Here is a 5,934-nt window from a genome sequence, read left to right on the forward strand (position 1 = left end):
GCCAACTATCTTCTCAAGGATTTTTTAGATAAAAGGCAATTTAGAGATAGGCCTGTAATCTGAAAGAACAGCAGTATCTAGTCCTGTTTTTTTAATCAAAGGTTGCACTACTGCATGTTTGAAATTTTTAGGGACCACACCTAAGGACAAACTACTACTGATAAGTGTCAGAACAGAGGACCCTATAGTGGGGAGAACCTCTTTAAATAGTCGAGGAGGGACCACATCATTTGAAGAACCTGAGGGCTTCAACTGACCAACAAGTCTTCTGTAACAAGAAAGTTTTCACACACAGCAGGGGAGGACTTGATACAGACAGTCTGTGGGGCATTAAGAACAGAGTTAATGGTCTTAAACAAGACACTAGGCTTATGACAGTTAGACAGAATAATATCAGAAAAATGTTTCCTTTTAGCATCTTTCACAGTAGTTTGATAATGACGCCAGCAGTCCCTCAAAATTTGAAAGCTTGTTACTGCACAATGATGGGGTGTGAATCTTGCTGGTAAAATTCAATAATATACTTCTGAAAGTTTCTAATGAGAAAAAGAAAGAAAAAACTTCTTCTCCCACACACGCACACTGTCAAGTGAGGAGTTAATATCTAGGTAGAACATCAGCTGTACTGTTATGTTCAACCGTCATGAGGTACTTAGCTAAGCAAAATGTCAGAGCACTGACAAAAGTTGTTCCTTGAAAACTGAATTAATGCTGATTGGACTGACAGTGGTTATGAGTACTGTAAAGTGACAGGAAAAGATTATTGTTATTCTCTTCTAAAGCGCATTATGCAGTTTAGTGTGTGTGAAGAGCGAAGCCAAAAGTGTACCTGTGGTTTTGGAGCTCAATGATACACTTAGATAATAAGAAATAGGTGCAGCGCCACCTGCAGCTGCAGGAGGAGGCTCAGTGGACATAACCCAGAGGGCGACACCGAGGCAGTGCACAGCTTCTCCCGTTGCTAGTGTAATGGACACCGACTCCATTTCCGACACCTGCTTTGCTTCTGTTAGTGGCTCCTGAAAAGACCCCTGAATAAATTGACATGTTGGTGAGACAAATTCAAACAACTCTTTGAGATTTGGTAGCCATGAACATCAGACTAAAAGCGGTCTAAGGGAATTTAATGAAATTGTTTGGAGCACTGGAAAAACTGTTCTTTCACAAGTCAGTATTAGACAAATATTACGAGGCCGTTGCCACAGGGAAGATGCCACATGTATCATATCAGTAATTGGTGAAAGCTGTAGCTATAATGATCTGGTGAAACATCTGTTTGCATTTGAACATACCCATCTGGCTGAGAGTTATTCGAGGGCTAGTTCAGGGCTGTTTTGACAATATAAGAGTAGAGAACAGAATACACCTGCAGGAAGAGTAGTGAGAAGTGATGGGCTGTTGCTGTGAAAATGCAAAAAGCTCATTTTAATGAAAATGAGAGGGCTCAAAAGATAAAAGCTCCAAACAAGGCCTCTCACAAAACAAGCCTGAATTCAGTGTACAACGTGAAAAAAAAAGAAAAAAAACAAACAAAAAACAAATGTGAGGAAACAAATTACCCTCTGGCAAACTCAGACGCAGTCAGCTGGCAAACAGATTTAAGAAACACTGTATTTACAAAAATAGAGCCAAGTGATAACAGCAATCTGGGAGCACACGGGCCAAGAAGCATCGCTTGCACAAATTATAGATAGATTTATCACAGTTTTTATCCACACGGATGATTTTAGGAATATCCATATCCAGTCATGTCGTCTTCAACTTTTTTTTTTTAGGGATTATGCCCTCATTTGGCATCATCCATGCTACAATGGTTTAAATTTGAAATGCAGGGAGGGACACCTAAAACACCTAAAACAAACTTTCTGAAAGGCTGCTTGTTCTGTTTCAGTTTTAAAATTCCTGGGTTGCATTTCATCCTGGATGGGCAGACTTCTGGGAATGATTATGCAGACGGGCAGATTGGATCTTATCAGTCATGAAGTGTTATGGAGAATTAATTTTTGGAGTAAAAGCTAATAGACTGGTCTTGACCTGAAGAGTTAGCTCGTCTGTGTTGTACCATGCGCATACTTAGTTTTTGTTTTGTTTCCCCAATGTAAAGGCTGGAGCATTCCTCGCTGCATTGGACAGCATACACCAGATAACCATTTAAGTTAAACACGACAAAAGCCCAAATATATATAGCGGACATTAACGGATATTAATGTCCGCTTTGGTCTCTTTGCCTGTCCTTTTTGGCAGAGGCCTATGACGTTGCCTGCTCACCCTGAACACCTCCTCCTCCTAGCGGTCCAAAGGTCCTGTGCTGGTGGCATAAACACACACAGTCTCTGTGTTAATGGGTAAGCTAACTAGCTAATCACAACCACAGTTTTAAAAAGCAGCAATCAAAAATGACAAGCCCTTGCCAAATGAGTTCACACAATGCTGATCAAGCGTGTCACCACCTGGTATTTAAAGCCACTACAAGGATTTTTTGACTGGTTATGAAACACTCTCAGTTTAATACTGATACCTCTATGTGACCTACATAAGCAAACATCAGCAAGAAGATTGTCCGTTTCTAATTCTTGAAATCAGATTAAATGAGCTTGTTTTTACATTCTCCCAGGCAAAGTTACAGTGAGTACCATGTTATCCAGTTAAAAAAAAATCAGGAAGAGATTTCTTAAGATTGTTTTATTTTTTTATTTTTTTTCTGTTATATTTTGTGGTTAATTACAGTGGAAACACTACAGTTTTGTCTACAGGGAAAAAGTCTTGCATCTATAGTTGCTTTGACTCCTAAATCATTAGAGAAAGTACTGGTGGAAGGAACCGGAGAGGACTTCAAACCTTACTTCAGTTTAAAGGTCATCCCTTGTTTGGTGTTTTAGTAGTCTTAAATGTTTGTAGAGTTACCTGTTTAGAAAGTTATTTGTACCCACAGCTTGGGTGGTGATACTCGCCTGTCTCCAGAGATATATGCTGAGTTTTCCACACAATTGTTAAGGTCCGCTAAGTTTATTCCATTTGCCTTTGTTAATTTCAGAGGCTTTTATTTCATCTTTATCTCCTATATTATTCGTCCTGTTTTTACAACCTTATGATTGGCTTTTTAAATTATCTTATTTATTAACTGATTGTATTAGTATACTGTTTTAAATTTATTGGCCACAGGAAAAAAAATAGTGTAGTTGTATCAGCCTCTGTTGTAGAAATGCATCAACAGTACAACATCAGAATAGTGTCTGCAATTATCTTAGGGCATTGCATCGATCGCAACTGGACTGGTAAAAATTGTCTTGGAAGACGTTTTGCCTCTCATCCGAGCAGGCTTCATCAGTTCATGCTCATCAGACTAGATAGGACAGCTCTAGTCTGATGAACAGTAGTTGGATTCAAATATTTATCCTCTAAGAGAGGCCGCTTCCAGACCAGGAATGGTTTCACTCCCTATGGTGAGGCCTAACGACAGTCGTTAGGGTTGGGTGGGGTGAAACCCCAGTGAGCCAACGACAGTCGTGGGGGGGGGGGGGGGGGGGGGGGGTCTCACTCGTTAGTGTTCCATTCTGTTCTAACGATGGTGGCTGGACTGTGTTGTTAGCTTTAGAGGCTAAACTATTGAATCTTTTGGGAAGAGATGAAAGGACGGCATTGTAGGTTGGGGATAGGTGGTGTCGTAGACCTCCCCCTCTGTTCAGGGATGGCTTCTCAACTTTGACATAGATGGCTTCCCTTACTCCTCTTTCAAACCATCTGTCTTCTCTGTCAAGAATATGTACATTTTTATCCTCAAAACAGTGTGTTGTCTCTTGCAGGTAGACAGCCGAGTCTTGACCTGAAGAGTTAGCTCGTCTGTGTTGTGCCATGCGCATACTTAGTTTTTGTTTTGTTTCCCCAATGTAAAGGCTGGAGCATTCCTGGCTGCCTTGGACAGCATACACCAGATTGTTCTTCTGGGTATGAGGAGTGCGGTCTTTAGGGTGTACCAACCTTTGTCTGAGGGTGTTACCAGGCTTGAAATGCACTGGAATGTTATGTTTGTTGAAGACCCTTCTGAGTTTCTCAGATAAACCTGAGACACATGGAATGACAATGTTATTCCGTCTGTCCTTCTTTACTTCCTCCACCAAAAAGTCATTTTTCCTCCTGGAATTAGCCGCAATTTTTGCAAAAGACCAGTTGGGATAACCACAGGTTTTTAGGGCCTCCCTCAGGTGTTTGTGCTCTTTTTCTCTGGCCTGTAAGCTGGTGGGAACATTATCAGCTCTGTGTTGTAGAGTTCTGATAACCCCCAGTTTATGTTCCAGTGGATGGTGTGATTCAAAAAGTAGGTACTGGTCAGTGTGCATGGGTTTTCTGTACACCCCAATGTGGAGGCGTCTGTTGTCTCCAATATGAACTTCACAATCCAAAAAGGGCAACCTGTTGACTTTGACATCCTCCCGAGTGAACTTGATGTTTTCATCCACTGAGTTAATGTGCTCGGTGAAGGCTTGCACTTCTTGGTTTTGGATTTTGACCCATGTGTCATCCACATATCTGTACCAATGACTTGGTGCTGTTCCCTCAAAGGAGTTTAACACCTTTGATCCATGTCTTCCATGTACAGATTGATCACAATGGGAGATACTGGTGAACCCATAGCACAGCCATGTTTTTGCCTATAAAACTTCCCCTTAAATTGAAAATAAGTGGTGTTTAGACAAAGTTCCAGTAAGCGGCAAATCTGAGCAGGGTTGAGAGAGGATCTGTCTCGGAGTGTTATGTCGTGTAGGAGCCGTTTTCTCACGGTTTCTACTGCATCTTGAGTTGGAATGCAGGTGAACAAAGATGTGACATCAAAGGAAACCATTGTTTCATTGTGGTCCAGTTTCAGGCCTCTGACTTTATCTACAAAGTCCATAGAGTTTTTGATGTGATGTGGGGTTTTGCCCACCAGGGGTGCTAGGATGTTGGCAACATACTTAGCAATGTTGTAAGTCACTGAGTTAATGCTGCTGACAATTGGTCTGAGTGGAGCCCCTTCTTTGTGTATTTTAGGGAGCCCATAAATACCTGGGATGGACTCCTGTGGATATAACCGGTGATATTGTAGACGGTCAATGGTTCCTTCTTTCTGCAATTCCTGTAGGTAGTGTACGATTTTCCTCTTGTAACCGCTGGTTGGGTCACGTTTTAGGCTCTCGTATGTGTTGGCATCATTGAGAAGCGAGAGGATTTTGTCATTGTAATCAGTTGTATTGAGAATTACTGTGCATCTCCCCTTATCAGCTGGCAGTATTGTGATTTTCTCATCTTTGCTCAGCGATGCCACAGCTCTTCTTTCCTCGAAAGTGAGGTTGGGGGGGGGGCTTGGCATTGGAGAGAGCTGCCGATACTTTCAACCTAAGTTGTTCCCCTTCAGTTTCAGTTAGGTTGTTTTTCCTTATAGCTTGTAGGTTTCCACACAGTGGAGCTTGGCTTGACGCTCTCATTAATCCCCTCGTTATCCACATCAATGAAAAATTCCACAGGACCGTTCGTAAAGGTTTGAACAGTTTACTTGAATAAAACAGGAAAAAAGGTGGTACAGAAAATTATTAAAACTGTGCATTAAGCCTCCATTGCATCAAAGTAAAGTTAACAAGGGAAAGGGAGCGAGAGAGAGAGAGAGGTCAAAAAACCGTGTGGCTCCACTCTTACCTTGCCTGACTGACCATCAGCCTGACCTCACAGGATCTTCAATTAAAATAATTAAAGGTGCACAGTACCTTAAAAATGTCAAACTCCTAAATGCTCCCATCTATTACAAATATTACAAAAATTACATTTTTATCCAAAAATCAAATAAATGCATTTAGGCTCCTACATAGCTGATTCAGTAGCCGTGATGAGATCAACTATAGGAAGTTGTTTAGGTGTCATGGCAAAATTCAATCCTTTGGCCAAAACCTCTTTTTCTGGTTG

General features: G+C 41.3%; 1 pseudogene; it reads right to left on the reverse strand.

The window, feature by feature from the left end:
- Positions 1–906: 906 nt before the first annotated feature.
- Positions 907–5,934, reverse strand: LOC146328288 (uncharacterized; annotated as a pseudogene).

Source organism: Lutjanus erythropterus, chromosome 4, assembly GCF_056507025.1.
Source record: "Lutjanus erythropterus isolate fLutEry1 chromosome 4, fLutEry1.hap2, whole genome shotgun sequence".
Taxonomy (NCBI): Eukaryota; Metazoa; Chordata; class Actinopteri; order Lutjaniformes; family Lutjanidae; genus Lutjanus; species Lutjanus erythropterus.